Here is a 16,870-nt window from a genome sequence, read left to right on the forward strand (position 1 = left end):
TATACTTTATATTAGGGGTGAGCATTGTCTGGTTTTTTAACCAAATCGAATCGTGCATCCAATGGTGGACGCAGAACATTTGAATAGCACTGACACTCATATTACGAAGACGTTACACCTAATAGAAAAAAAAAATACATTGCGGGGCCGAATCATAGTAGCGGCCTGGGACCCCCGGGCTCTACATAGGTCTGCCACTACGCACATTGCAAGGTGCAATTTCTATAAGGTAAAAGCCAATATTTTGTTCTGATGTGGTTTTGCGGTTTTGGTTCCATTGATTTCGATTTCAGTTTTTAATCAAAAAAATTAGCTAGTGCGGTTTTACGGTTATAATGGTGTGGATTTTCATGTCCAAACTTGATTTTTCAGTCGATTTTCCTTTATTTCCAGTAGAGAATCTCATTTAAATATACTTAATATGCATGTGAAATAGTTATATGTTATTTGGTAGATTCCAATCGAAATATACAAACTTCTTTATGATATTAGGATTTTGAGATTTGCATTATATGTTGCTCTGCAAAGGATTTCATTTGTAACACCCTGTTTTTATTTTTCGACATATAAAGATATAAAGTTTGTTTATAAAACACGAAGTAAAAATATATTACCTTTTAGCTAAAATAATCTAAATGAATGTTGTAGTAAACGTGAATACAAACATGTAGATATAAAGAAAGTCGAACATGGAGTTCGTACATGAAAGTTATGATTTTTTTAAGTTTTGGCGGATTTATAAATTTAATGGCACGCTTTAAGGAATCGTGACGCGAGGAGTTAATGCACCGACACCACCTACAGTCGTTTGCGTGCAAGAAATATCAAGGTAGGTATGTCTGTCTCGGAGTTCGCGGCGCGACACAAGAGAAAGCGCAACGCGAATGTTGGTTTCCCAGCCTATAAGTAGAGGTATCAAGCATCTTCCATTATTGCACCTCTTTTAACCTATTTATCCCTCTCGAGCTCTTGGTCCTTCGTGATTCGATTTCTTGTTCTGAAATATCGTTAGTAGAGCATTGAAAGTTTTGAAAGGATCCTTAAGAGAATGATCAAGTGTCGAAGTTACGTTCATCGTTTTCCGAGTTATTTATCAATTGGGTAAGTTACATTTTCACTTAAGTATAACTTAATATAGAGTATACCCATTTGTCGTTATTATGAACCCGTGTATTAGATTAATTGTAACGTCCCAAAATAAGGTACATTTATCACTGTAACACACTGTTTATTTATTAGATAAATAAATAAATTAATGATGGAATAATAGCCCTAAAATAAATAGTTATATATCAAAGGATGGTCTCGAGGAGTTAACTGTCATGATTTTAGAGGTTAGGGGTTAAAAGTGTCAGTTTCGGATTGGTTTCGTAAATATTATTGAAGACAGGGATTAAAGTGTAAGTTCCAGACTCAGTTTGTAAATATTTATAAAGGCAAGGGCTCCGTGATAATTATTGGGACTTAATTCAAAAGAAAAAGAGAAGAGAGGGTTGAAAATGTCATAATTGGGAATTAAGGGTTTAAAAAGATAAATTATGGATTAGTTTTGTAAAGATTTTAGAAGATAGGGGCTGCATTGTAAATCTTGGATCTGATTTGTAATATATTTAGTTGACAGGGGTTGGAAGGGTAAAATATGGGCTGAATTTGAAAAGGAATGTGAAGGGAGGGACTGTTTGTGACATTATGGGGAAAGGTTTAAAGGTATTGGGTATATATTGATCTAACCCTAACCCTAGTCGTCATTCTTACAGCCGCATCCCTCCATCCATAGAACCTCTCGCCGGCGGTCACTTCCACCCTTACAATTCTCGGCGCTGCGCCACCTTGTGGCTCCCCAATCGCCTCCTCCTTTCATTTCGTTTTTTCCGATCAGAGAATGGACAAACATGTAGATATAAAGAAAGTCGATGGATATCCTCTCCTCTCCATTCGGTTTTATTACTACGTCGTCTGTTGCCAACCGCCGGTGTGTCCGTCAGCCTCCTAGTCGCCATAGGAGTCGGAATAATCCGCCACGGTTTCGGATGTTGCTGCTGTGAACCGCCACTGCGCTGCAACCGGGAAGACACGGTCGGAGCTTCTTTGTGTCTCCTTCTTCTTTCGTTCTGCCACCTTGCGAACATCAAGCCGCCGCCTTAAGCCGCCGCTGTTACCACTCGCGTTGTTGCTGTCGTCGTCAGCCGCCACCAGGCGGGTGGCTGGGGTGTTTGTTACAATTAGAAACATGTGTTTGTGTTGTGCGTGACTTTGTTTGACCGGAAAAGCCACTGCCACCACCGTGACGTGGTGGTTGCCGCCGTGTACCACCATGGGTGGGTATATTTTCGTATATATGTGTTTGTAATTAGATTAGGGTGTACGTGTGTTGATCGGATGGGCTTTGTAACTGTAAAAATAATTGATTAATGAAAGAAAACCAAAAAGGTGGTGGCTGCCGCTACCGGCCGCCGTGTCGGGTGGCGGTGTGCTTAGTTGTGTTGGGATTGTTAGTTTGGGGATGTTTGGTCAAGGGACTAAAACCCTAATGGGCCTATTGGGCTAAGATGGGTTGGAAACCGTAATTAGGGTTTAGAAAACTCTAATATTGGATTTATGGGCTTGGACTTATTGAGACCCACTTGTGGGCCATTGGAATAATGGAATTGTGTGATTAAGCCCAATCACACCATATGACTTATTTAGAAGAATGATAGACTTAATGGATTAAGTCCTTAATGGGTTAAGTGAGAAACACTTAACCCTAATCGTCATTTTATGTGAAACCCTAATTTCACATGAGTGTATTGTTGGGCCTTCTATTGGGCCTTGATGATTGTCTTATTAATGGGCCATCCAAAGTCAAGCAAATGGACTAGAATACTTAATGGGCCTAGGGTAAGGCCCATGTAAGGGGTTTGGGCCCAATTTGTAAAATTGGGCCATAGATGGGCCATACTTTGGGCCTTAATGATTATATGATGTTGGGCCTTAGAATAAGACCATGTATAGGCCTGGGCCCAATTTGGATAATTGGGTCATGTGTTGGGCTTGATTCCTAATTGACTTTGGGCCTATGGATTGGGCATTGGGATTGAATGAGCCAAGCTTGGGGGTAATGTAGTAGTTATCCAAAGAATGTACTATTGGTTATGTGTTGGGACCCAATTATTAATTGGGTGATGTTTTGATATTGACAGATCGGGAATCTGTCATCCAGCAGTTGGGGTCGAGTCTGCGGGACTTCAGCAGTATGGGGTTGGGTTTACGGGACTTCAGCAGTGCAAGGTGAGTTACCTTCCAGTAGGAGTGGGTCTACGGCCATAATGCCGACCCACTAGTAGGAGTTATTTGTTAGATGATTGTCTTTATGATAATTATCTGGTGTGTTGTTATCTGATATACTTTATGTGCTAGGATGCTATGACATATGTGTTAGTAGTGGTAGGGGTGATATAGCTCATAGTTACCGGTTAAAAGATACCGAAGGGTTAGATAGTACCCATGCATGCCTAACAGTATGATCATGATATGTTATTATGTGGTAGTGGTAAGGGGTGAAATGGTCCCCGGTTACCGGTTAAAAGATACTGATGGTGGATACTGGTTGAAAGATACAGATGACGGATACTGGTTGAAAGATACCGATGGTGGATACCGGTTGAAAGATACCAAAGGGGGTATACAGAACCCATACAATGCTTATTTGTCTGTTTATGATGTTAGTATGTGATCAACATGTTTATGATGTTAGTATGTGACCAACATGTTTATGATGTTAGTATGTGATCAACATGTTTATGATGATAGTACGTGATCCAATGTTTATGATATATTACTATGCGATAGTGCTAGGGGTGAAATAGTCCCCGGTTACCGGTTGAAAGATACCGATGGTAGTTACCGGTTGAAAGATACCGATGGTATTATGTGGTATGATGGGGGAACTTACTAAGCTTCGTGCTTACGGTTTACAGTTTTGGTTTCAGGTGCTTTGTTTGCAAAGGAAAGGAGCCGACTTGATCGCAGCGCATCACACTGTGTTTTCCGCACACGAGATCCTTGGGATTATACTCTGATATGATTTCATAATATTATATTGTATTATTCGCACTTTGGGTTTATGTAATAACCTAATTAAAAATGATTTTTTTTGGCCTTGAATTTTGGGATGTTACAATCACTCTTGAATCTTTCCCAAAAGTATCAAATTAGTCCCTAAAAGAGAAAAGTTGGCAAGTTAGTACGTCGGACGTACACATGAGTACGCACAACATACTCATGCACCATGCAGAATTGCGGAGGCCAACTAGTACGTTGGGTGTACCAAGGGGTACGTTGGGCATACTAGGCTCATATGCAAAACCCTAATACTTCATTTAACCCTATATAAAGAACATTATGAATCTATTTCTAGCCACCCTTATCAGCCTCCAACCCTCTCTAAAATCCTAATCTCATGTGTTTGGATTATGTATGTGATTTTGCAAGATTTGAGTGATTCTTGGCTCTTGTAGTTGAAGAATAAGCTTAGAGAAGAATAAGAAAGTGCCATCAAGCTAGAGATCCAGAAACTTCCCATCATTGTACATCATTTTTAGGTATAAAGCTTATACCTTGGCTAGTGATCTTCTAGATCTCTTTAGTGTAGGATTTATGAGCTTAAGTCCCCAAGTTTGGACCTCTTTGAGTTTGGGACTCTCCAGGGAGTTTAGGTTGTCCTTTCATGCATCTTATGGCATTTTGGTTGATAAAAATGCTTGCTTGATCTTCCCTTTTGACTCATGCATGAGTAAAGTAGCTTGGAATGGATGAAATGATGTTTTAACCCCCCCATAGCCATGCAAAGGCTTAAAGCCCACGACTTTATGGAATAAGAAGCTTTAAATTAGTCAAATATAAAGTTAGGTTAAATGTCTTAACGGATTAAGACATTTAGTAAAGGATTTGGAGATCTGGGGAGTACGTTGTGCGTACTCCTGACTACGCGCAACGTAGTCTGGTTATTCCTCGTCACATGTTTGATCAGCTGTACGCCCAACGTTAGGTGTAGTACCCCCAACGTACTCACGGGGTGTTGACTTTTGTTGACTTTGACATTTGGTCAAAGTTTGGAGTTTTGGGGTCAAGGGAAGGGCAAAATGGTCCTTTTTGCCCTTAGTAGGTTTAACCGTGGCTTTGGACTCGTGAGTTGTTTGTGTTGGATTAGTGTCTAAGTCCATAACTATTTTGGTATGTACTTGACCTAATGGTGCATGGTCCTTTTGGGTTGCCTTCACCAAAGCAACTTGATTGGAGAAATGAATAAAGAGAGAGAGGATAATATGATTTATTAATATAATATATTAAAGGAGAAATCATATTTGTTTAATTAATATTGGTCAATAATTAATTGAGAATTGATTTTGTGATCAAGTGTAATTAATTAAACTAGAGGGGCTGATTTGTAATTATGTGATAGTTACAAAATAAGGTAAGGGTTATCTTATAAGTATGGTGAACGAATTTAAGGTTGGAAAGTCTTAGAATTCGAGTATGATAAGGATTCAAGGATTATCTTATTGGTTGCTTAATGGATAATCAACTAGATAAGGATAATGACTGAAACCCTATCTCTACACCTATATAAACAACCCCAAGGTCATGAATTCGAGTATCCCTTCCCAAGAAGTCCTAGATACGAATTCTAACCTCCCTCCTCTCTCCTTATACCTTCTCCACTTGCTTATGGTGTTTGTAAGCCATTAGAGGAGTGACACTTGTGACTCTCTGTTTTCCAAGGTCAATTCAAGGAGGAATTAGATTGTTATTGCTATATAACAATCAAGGTATGTTCTTAAACCTATTTACATGTGAATTCTGATTTCCATATGCTAGAATTAGGATTCAAAGTCTTGGATTCAAAGTATGTACAATAGAGAAACCTAGATCCGAGCTTTAGGATTTGTATGAGCACATAGGATGTCTTATGACCAAAACCCATCAGTGGTATCAGAGCCTTGACTGGTTTCTATTGTATTGATGCTTGATATGTTTAAAAAATTCGATTTTTGGTGTTCTGCTTGATGGACTCGGCGAGTCCCACTGTGGACTCGGCGAGTTGACCCTACTCGGCGAGTTACAGAGGGTGACTCGGCGAGTCGGTGCGTCAGACAGTGCTTATCTCGGGATTTCTTGCTGTTTTTGCATTGGGATAGTTACCTTATCATCTTAGATTAATATTAATCCGATTATATGATATATTTGACTATAATTTTAATCTAATTGAAGATATTTAACAATTAATAAGATAATTGTTTCCTTATAAGATAATTGATTAATTATTTTAAGTAAATTGATAAATTGTTTTGCAAGAAATCATCAAATATGGATAATTATGTGATTAAATGTTAATTTGAATTATTTGTTATTTGATCCTTGTTGTTGTGAAAAGTTTCATATTTGGCCCTTTAGGTTTTATAGTTTAAATTTGAACCCCAAAAGTTTTGTTGTTTTGAAATTTAAATAGTTGAAACCCTAATGTTTTGAAAAAGGTTTCAAAACTTGCCCTCAAGTTTTGGAATTTAAATTTTGATTAAATAGTTTAATTTTGATGCATATTTAAATTCTAAACCCTAATGTGTTGAAATGTTTCAAAACTTGCCCTCAAGTTTTGGAATTTAAAAGTTGATTAAAAGTTTAATTAGGAATGTTAAATTCTAAAACTCAAGTATAGTTTTGAAAAAGTTCAAATCACACCCTTATGGTTTTATTAACTAATTAAGGTGTTTAATTAAAGAGGTTTAATAAATCCATAAAAGTTTAGGTTTACAATTTAAGTAAATTAAAAGTATAATTGTTAAATTGAACTGCCTAATATTTTAAAAGTGTAAAATACACCCTATACTATATATAACATTAAAAGTCTAACATTATATATGAGTAAAGGTCAGTCTTACCGTTAGTAGGCCTCATTCACGAAGCTGGTCTATAAGGGGTGTTTAAGGAAATTGCCTATAAAATGGCGATTGAATGGGTATCCACTCTTACCCACCGCACTCTTGACCAGTGGAGAGTCGTTAGCCGAACGGGTAGGATAGGACGAAACCTTCCTTTATAAGAATAATGAATTATAAAAGTAACTAAATGTTTTTCAAAAATTCCCAATCTTAGTTACTTAGGCAAAAGTGAATTGATGCAATTCCATGAAATTACACTTTGTGCCCTTGCGAAGACGTTAGTGGAGCGTGTGTGGTTAACCGGCACACTAAATGGGTCTAAGCAAAGGTAGCAAAGGGTGACTCAATGTTTGTCATAGTTCGGTGGAGCGTGTGTGGTTTACCGGCACATCGAATAGGCGACTGTAACATGTGAGGGCACCATGTAAGTTTGCATGGTTATTCACACCCGCTTTGTGATCCTCGGCATCCCAGTCACAAACAAGAGGGGCATATCGAGATTTAAACATGCCATTGAAAGTTCAATGAATCTCAAAGGATCTAGGAGTTTTCATAGATTTAAAACTTAAATTTAATTTTCGTTTTTCATGGTGGAAATTAGTGAATCGTCATTCACTTACCTTCAAATATTCTGCAATTAGGGTTACGGCATCCCTCTCCCGAGTTGTAGAATATTGTGTTGGGTCCTAGCCTTGGAATTTCATTTGGGTGATTTACCAAGGACTCAATCAATCAACTAACTTGAATTCGCTTTTCTCCCGTATTGTAGATGTCAAAGTTTGACAACTATGGTATTCCCAAATCCCGTGGAACAAGCATTCCACATGAAGATGATATTCCACGATTCGATCAAGGATCAAGAAATCATGCTTCACTTCCTCCTCCTCCTCCAATTATTCTCCCTAACCTACAAGATTGTAAAATTGAAAGGTTCAATATCACTCAAGCCCTTTTGGCAAGTAAACATAAAGAAGGAAAGTCGGTGTGTGTACACATCCTAGGGATGAAGTCGCGCATTGATAGACTAAGAATGATGGGATCCGTTGTTAATGAAGAGATGGTTGTTGATTGGGTTCCTCAGTCACTTCCCAACTCATATAGTGAGTTCGAAAGAGAGTACTATATGACGAACCACAACGTGACCCTTATAGATCTCACCTATATGCTTATTGCTGCCGAATCAGCAATGGTTTGGCGCAATAGAAAAGCAAAGTTGATTGGTGAATCTGCCTTCAAGACCTCTATGGATATAGACAATGGCAATGAAAGACATGCAATGATCGAAAAGTTTGATCATAAGAGAAAGGCGATGTCCGAAGTAGTTCCATGTGTTATTCCAAAAGAGTCAATTTGCTTTTATTGCCAAGAGAAGGGGCATTGGAGACGAAGTTGCCCTAATTACCTAAGAGATCTAAGAGATGGGAGAGTCAAAGATATGACTGCGCTTTAGGTAAAAATCCACTATCTAACTCCATTAAGTTCCTATTCATTGATTCTTAATACATGATGTAATAAGATTACATTTGAGTGTTTTGAAAAGAAAGGAAGCTCGATAAGAGAGCAAGATGAATCTAACCACAAGAGATGGATCTCGATCGCATGGACTTGATGATTAGATTTTGAGCTTAGAAAGTTATGATAGAGTTGTTAGAAATTTTCTTTTGTACATAGTTTTCAATGGATTTTGCATTGTAAGGACAAATTTTTCCGCTGCTTTTATAAATAAAATAAATTTTGTTTGACTTATTTATTTATTTGTTTATTTCCTTACAATGAAATCGTTATGAAAAATTGATGTTCGAATATTTCTACAACGAATGGATATGATTCTTAGTTATGTTATTTATGGAAATGTCAAGAATTTACCAAATAGGGAGAGTTTCTCATCGCCCAAAGTTTCAATTGGACAGAAACTTGGAATCATGCAACGTGGATGCACGATGAATGAGAAACTTCGTATTTGGAAATTAGACTGATTCGTTGACAAAGTGTCAAGTGAAGGACTATGAGATCGAGCACACAAAGTTGCGTGTTGATCAAGTCCACCATAAGAGTAACAAAGATATTCGTCATGATTTACTAAAGGTTTAGTAAATATGATTATACTTACAAGATTAAGTGTAATTCTGAATTGATTAAAGGGTTTAGATCAATAGCAGAACGAATAAGAAGAATCAAGTAGGCAAAAGGATAAAAGTTTCTCCATTCTAAGAAGAAGGGAGAGTAGCTTTTATGTTATGTCTTAATGATTAAGAACCATATCTCAATTGATCCTCTAAGTGAGTCTTAGTACAATTGTATGTCTAAGAAGAGGAATCAAGAATTGAAGAAATGGTTAAATCAATAAGTCAATCATACTTCATTCCAATAACAAGTCTTAAAGTTAAGATTGTGACATTGAGTGAAAGGTATTAAGAAGGTTTGTAACTTTCATTAAATGTGGAAAGTTGTGATGTCTTGGATAAGACAAAGACCAACTAGGACCAATTTATGAAGTGTTTTGATAAAAGCTACACTAACTCTTGAATATTTGTTTGTCAAGAAATGGTTTTTGACAAGAGAATCTTATATGTCAAGGAGTCAGTGGGAGTCTTTATGGTCTTGAAAGGTTTCAAGAACAAATCAAATAAACCTTATCGATCATCACTAGCACACGAGTTGAGGTTTACAACCTATCGTGTTGACATTATTTTGATTCTGTGCCAATCCAATCGAGTTAATTATGCATGTGAGTTCTATGAGTTCTCATTTTGAACGCATAAAAGACAAAGCACCTTAATCAATGAAAGGTACATTGATAGGAAAGGGTGAGCTGCTTAACTACTTGGAAGACATGGTGGGCAGCTGTGCTACCATAAAGGCAAGAAATCGAGATCAAGAAAGTTCGATCCATAAGAGTTTGAATTTGTCGTAAACCTTGGTTTTGTCAAATTCACATGGATAGGAACAAATACACTGTTTAAATCTAAGTGTCATAAGATTTCCTCCTTCATGAAAATGATTGTGAGGAAATGCTTTCACTAAGACAGATTTTAAGAAGATAGTAATTGTAAAATTGCATTCTCGAATTCAATTATGGTTACGGCATCCCTTTCCATAATTTGAATTGTGAGGTTTGGCAATTAGTCTTAATTATTTAGACACACATATGAACTATCGAAGGCAAATGTGTATAATATCAAGAAACGTTGATAAAAGATTATCAAAGCACTAAGTATTAGAAACATGAACTTAAGAAATTCAATAAGCATTGTTTTCTGAAAGTTAAGATGTTTATGAATACATGTCGAAGCTAGTGGGAGCATAAGTGTTATGTTTTATAATAATCATCAAGATAGTGGGAGCATAAAAATTATGATTGTATGATTATTAAGGAAAGTATTGCAAGGTTAGCAATATTAATTATAGAAAACAAGAGTCATACTTTGCAAAGTCGCAATAGTTGAAGAGTTGTTTTGCTATAATTAAGGGAGAGAATATTATGCTTCATTTCAAATCTAAAGGTTTAGGTTGAGAAATGTTAATAAAATTTAGTCAAAGGTACAAAGTGTGTTCTTAAAATTTCGATTATGATTACGGCATCCCTCTTCACAATTCGAATTTTGAGAACATAGCAAATTAAACATTATGCGTCGTGTCCCATACGCTTCGGGTATAGGATCGATTGCAAATGCTTTAATGTTTGACCATTCTAAAATTTTCCAAATGTAGAGCGCATTTAGAGGGAAAAGGGACTAGAATTGGTTTTGACTAAAATAATTAAACAACTATCAAAGGACAATCCAAGTTCGACGAGGATTGGTCGCTTGTGAGTAGTTGGAAGTATAGTATTGGAAAATATGGAAATGTTTCCATATTGGATGAAACATATCGACATCATTACGAATAGATAAGATTCTTTTAAGAATGAGTTGTCATATGGAACATATGGAAGTGTGTCCATATTGGGAATTGAATATTGAGAAATCTATGACTAAGATTAGAAACTTCTATGCAAAAGGATGTTCAAAGAAAGTACTTTGAGTGAGAGACATCACATCTATGGAATTGTCTTGTAACAATCTCCGATAGAAGACTTTGTAATATCATTGACAATAGTCTTTGTGACTTTGGTGCAATGACATTACGAAAGGATAAGTTGCATAGAATGTTAGAATCTAGCATATTTTATAAGTAGCAAGAATTTGATATTCTTTCACTTATGAAAAGGATTTGGAGTTGTGAAATGAGAATGATTGGAAATGTGTTCAATGTGATCTATTTCACAAAGTAAGAACCATAGGTAAACATTGTGTGCATGCTAGGAGCATGGGATAAGTGTGTAATTCAAGTAAGAAGTTGATTACCCGAAACGACAAATAATGAGTAATCGATATGGTGATAAATAAAAGGAGTTTTATTTATACTCAAAGGTTTGAGGCCATATGGGATTAGTATTATTCTTGTGTTTCACATTTGCATGTTTTGACTTCCAGAATAATTGAGTTTATTAAGAATAATCGAATTATTCAAACGGGCCACAGTCGTTCATATGTTGGAAGTAGGTATGAATGAAGACTGTCGTGAATTGGTGTGTGGAATGTCTAGAAAAGTATTAGACATAAGCAAATGTTTGCTGCAACGTTCATGAGTGCTTATGAATGTGATTTGAGCATTGGATTAGACCCACGCTCACTTGGATCACTCCATGGATTGTATCACGAGTGATTGGTGAGACGATAACATCTTATATTCTTGAAACCGAGATGTGTGAGTTGTATCTTGCAAATCGGTTGCACATTGATAATATGTAAACGTACTAGTAACTTGGTGTTATAAAACATATTGTTGTGTGTGATTCGGTGCGTGAGTACAAGCAAGCATTGTATCAAAGTTTATCCGTTCCTTTTATCCAAAGTAGGATAAAAGCGATATCTTTGGGCCCCTCGATGGTTTAGTGATGACAAACGTAAATGCTCGGCCGGGCTAGGGCTAATTTGATCTGTTCAATTAGTCAGTCGTCATAAATCGGGAATCGAGATAGAGTACAAAGAGAATGATTTGAAATCGTTTCTCATATGATATCTAGAATGGAGGAATATATGATCCCTTATCTTAAGGACACGCGTATTTGATATGATCAGAGTTGACAGCGGCTTTGGAAAGCTACGATTGCAGATCGGGATCCGAAGTCATACGCAGAATAGTTGTTAGACTTATCCAAGTGGGAGACTGTTGGATTAGTGTTTAAGTCCATAACTATTTTGGTATGTACTTGACCCAATGGTGCATGGTCCTTTTGGGTTGCCTTCACCAAAGCAACTTGATTGGAGAAATGAATAAAGAGAGAGAGGATAATATGATTTATTAATATAATATATTAAAGGAGAAATCATATTTGTTTAATTAATATTGGTCAATAATTAATTGAGAATTGATTTTGTGATCAAGTGTAATTAATTAAACTAGAGGGGCTGATTTGTAATTATGTGATAGTTACAAAATAAGGTAAGGATTATCTTATAAGTATGGTGAACGAATTTAAGGTTGGAAAGTCTTAGAATTCGAGTATGATAAGGATTCAAGGATTATCTTATTGGTTGCTTAATGGATAATCAACTAGATAAGGATAATGACTGAAACCCTATCTCTACACCTATATAAACAACCCCAAGGTCATGAATTCGAGTATCCCTTCCCAAGAAGTCCTAGATACGAATTCTAACCTCCCTCCTCTCTCCTTATACCTTCTCCACTTGCTTATGGTGTTTGTAAGCCATTAGAGGAGTGACACTTGTGACTCTCTGCTTTCCAAGGTCAATTCAAGGAGGAATTAGATTGTTATTGCTATATAACAATCAAGGTATGTTCTTAAACCTATTTACATGTGAATTCTGATTTCCATATGCTAGAATTAGGATTCAAAGTCTTGGATTCAAAGTATGTACAATAGAGAAACCTAGATCCGAGCTTTAGGGTTTGTATGAGCACATAGGATGTCTTATGACCAAAACCCATCAGTTTGGACCTTAATTTTAATTAAGGATAATTATTTTTCTACAGTTCGGGTGCTATGCTTTCGTGTCATCAGTGTCAGGCGAGTCTCCTCATTTACTTTTACCTGTATGGTAGGCTAGCTGTAATATCTAGACCAACTGAGTCTAGCTGTTATATTATGTTATGTGATGATATTATAATTGTTTGTGACTGGGGCTGTTGATAGACAACTAGGGGTTACAGATAATCTTACGAGTGTGCTGTTAGCTCACTAGGACTACTGATAGTCCTAGTGTTGTAGATAATCCATAATTGTTTACTTATGTTGTGTTGTATGTGGTATCTTAGGGAACTCACTAAGCTTTGTGTTTAAAGTTGATGATTTGTATGTGGCAGGTACTTCGTAGGATCGCGGGAAGGCGAAGGTCTGATTGTACACATGCATTGGGATTTTACTATTGGGACATGATCTCTTATGTACTCTAATAACTATGATATTTGTGGTTTTGATATGGCTTGTAATTGATCTGATTGTGAAACCATGTTTTTGGAAGTTTTAAAAATGAAAAAATTCGTCTAAAATTCGAGGTGTTACATTAATCATTAATCTTAGCTATGAAGTGACTAATCTACTTATGGGAGCGGTGTTTGTGATAGATACGTTGGCCTGGTTGTTGGATTTCAGAAAGACTGTATGCCGAAATAATCATGCCTCCTGACTATCTTGACTGGCTAATCCTTATTTGATAGTCATTTCAATATTAAGGGGATTAGTGAAGAATATAGATATTAGTTACTAGATTTCCTTATATATTCATCAGTTATATTATTATATGTTGATATATGTTTGGTGTGTTTGCTCGCCAGTTAGATTGTTATGACTGTTTGAGTAATTGTTCATGTGAGTTTTCTTACTGTATTACTTATGACATAGTTTTTATAACATTATTGTATGCTTAGCTATACTCGTAGGCTATTATTTGTTTGCTTGCATGCTATGTTGGTTGAAATCACTACTAGAATAAAGGCTTTTAGTGACACGTGAATTATGACATGCATTAGATTTATGACATGCATAAGTAGGTGTCGTAAAAATGTCATATCTTATAAAATTTAAAGGATTTTGGACATGTATTCGCGTGTCCTAAAATTGGTTGTTGTTTTATATTTTTTAGGTAATGCACGTCCTTCCTTCTTAGTAGCTAAGGAGGAAACAAAATCCCAAAAAATTAAAAAGCCTGTCATCCTTTACCTTCGTTTCCACAACCTCTCGACCCTCACCGCCTCTTATGATCTCTCTTCCTTTCTCAATGATGACTTAAGAAAAAAGACTGATGAAAATTGCAGTTGTTACAAGAGAGAAAAAAATTGAACAAGTGTCATATCCAATCATAGCCTGGCTACCAAAAACTCAGAATAAGGGGACACAAACAATAGTCGACTCCAATAGTTTTTATCGTCGCTCTCGACGAGTATCGGAAGAATTTCTGGTCTTAATCAAGAACAACAAGAAGAGAGGTTGTCGAACGAAGCTGATCTTCCTATTCAACAAGTAAACCAAGGGTTTACTGTTTATGTCATCTTTGGGAGAATTCATCTCTAATTTTGAGATTTAGGATTTGATAACTCATCAAATAAGTTATCTTATTGTTATGCTTTGTTGTTGTGATTGTGGCCCGCAACTTTAAGTGATATTGTAATTCTAATTAACAAAAGTTGTTTGAGTTATAGTATAATATAGTTATAATTTATAGGAATTATTCATTGTATTAACTTATAGGAATGATTCATTTGTAACGTTTGAGATCCACGGTTTGATCAGAAAGAATGCCTTTAATGAATATACAATATCAATTAATGTAACTCATGAAGATGATGAAACATTTCAAGATGTTGAAAGGATTGTAACACTTGAAAGAATGGAACTTACAAATAGCATAATTGTTTATTTTATGCAATGGTTCGCGGTATCTTTCCCTCGCACTTCATACACATTTTAGTTTGGAATATATGTTAGTCTTTACTAGCTATGGTTACTATGATTTAACGTTTGTTCACTTATAAACAATCTTTAATATAATTCAATATGGTTTAAGAGATTCACATTTCGGATTAATTGAGTTTTTTAATATGAATTGTTTATTTTTCATTGAATTTGTTTGTCTTTGTTAATGTGAAGATCTTTCATTAAATCTACAAAAATGACTGGTATATCATGTGCTTCAATTCTCTTTACAAGTAACTCATGCTCTTCTTGAAAGTAGGTTTTCACCATTAATATTAAGTTTATAATAAGTTAAAACAAAATAACTTATCAAAAATGTTTATTATCAACGTCACATTGGCATAAAAGATATCTTTTAGTGTCCAAATATTAAAAAAAAAATGCTATTACCGGTATCAAGTCCAAAAAAAAAACACTAATAAACATTTTAAATAGAATAAAATTTCATAGATGGTCCTTAAATTTTTTCGCTTGTCCTTAAAATAATCCTTATGAAACCTTTTTGTATGGATAGTCCCTACAGAGTAAACTTTGCACACAAATGATTTCTACGTGGTTGTTTATTAGATTGATCAGTTAAATTGATTTTTATTTATTTATTTTATTTATTATTATTATTATTATTTTTTGTATCAGCATCATTTCTGCCATTCCTTAAGCATCATTTTTGAAATTTTATATAAGGACCATTTGTGAGATAATTAGCCTCTTATTATTTTTCTTTTTCTTTTTATAGTTTTGGCCCTCTTTTTTACTTTTTTTTTTTAATTCAAATTTCTTTTATTTATTTTGTTTTTAATTTTTTTCACAACTTTGTTATTAAATATTTTTAAAAGTTAAGATTTTAGTAATTAATTTTTATAACAATGTTTTACATGAAATCTTTTTATGAAATATATTTATTTTATGAAATATGTTTTTTTTACATGAAATGTAATATTTATATAAATAAAAAATTAAAACTTAGAATTTTTAATCATCATGTAAATATGTTTTATTTAATATATATATATATATATATATATATATATATATATATATATATATATATATATATATATATATATATATATATAATTGTCTAGACATTATCTAAAATATTCAAACTACAATACATTAATATTTTTGTTTTCTATTTTTTTATCTAAAAAAATTGAAGTATAAAAACATCATTTTATTACTTTTTAATTTTTATATGATCTAATTTTAAGATATATTTCTTCATTTATCTTATAAAAAATATTTATTTTTATGAAAAAATATGATATGTTATTATAAAAAATGCTATTATAGAAATAGCAATATGGTGATATTTTAGTTTAAAATTATGATTATGCGGTATTGATTTAAAGATAAAAATATATTTTGGTTTTCGTTTCGTCATATAAGTACGATAAATTTTATATTTGTTCGATATAAACTTTTGAAATTTAATTTTAAAAAATTATTTAGTTTTATCAAATTTCGAATACATTCCTTAATAAAGACATGAAATTTTGAAAAACTAAATTAAAGAACATTTGTTAGCTAATAGTTATCTACGCTGCTACATATACTAAGATAATTAACCATATGAATAATATAACATTAAGTACGCTTAATTCATTTTATTTAATGCTTAATTATCTTAGCATTTGTAGCAACGTAGTTACTTATTAGTTAACAAATGTGTTTTTTAATTTTGCTTTGAAAACTTTATGTCTTTATTAAGAAATATATTGTAACATCCCGGAATAGCAAGAGTAGAGTTGAAGGGCTAAAAGTGTTATTTGGGAAGGAGTGACTCGGCGAGTCCATGGATGGACTCGACGAGTAGAGTCGCGACTGGGTCGCGTGTTAAGCAGCCGACTCGGCGAGTCAGTAAGATGGACTCGGCGAGTAGGCGCTGAGTGGAGAAAACCCTAATCCTCGGGGTTGAGCCCTATTTAAAGAACATTATACCCTTCCCCTAGCCTCTTTATTCCCCTTT

General features: G+C 34.7%; 1 long non-coding RNA gene across 1 annotated transcript; it reads left to right on the forward strand.

The window, feature by feature from the left end:
* Positions 1-1,747: 1,747 nt before the first annotated feature.
* On the forward strand, positions 1,748-4,529 carry LOC128128775 (uncharacterized). Its single transcript, XR_008226807.1, has 3 exons — positions 1,748-2,318; positions 3,183-3,270; positions 3,972-4,529. It is a non-coding gene; the product is annotated as an uncharacterized LOC128128775 (long non-coding RNA).
* The last annotated feature ends 12,341 nt before the right edge of the window (positions 4,530-16,870 follow it).

The sequence above is a fragment of the Lactuca sativa genome, chromosome 9 (genome assembly GCF_002870075.4).
Source record: "Lactuca sativa cultivar Salinas chromosome 9, Lsat_Salinas_v11, whole genome shotgun sequence".
Taxonomy (NCBI): domain Eukaryota; kingdom Viridiplantae; phylum Streptophyta; class Magnoliopsida; order Asterales; family Asteraceae; genus Lactuca; species Lactuca sativa.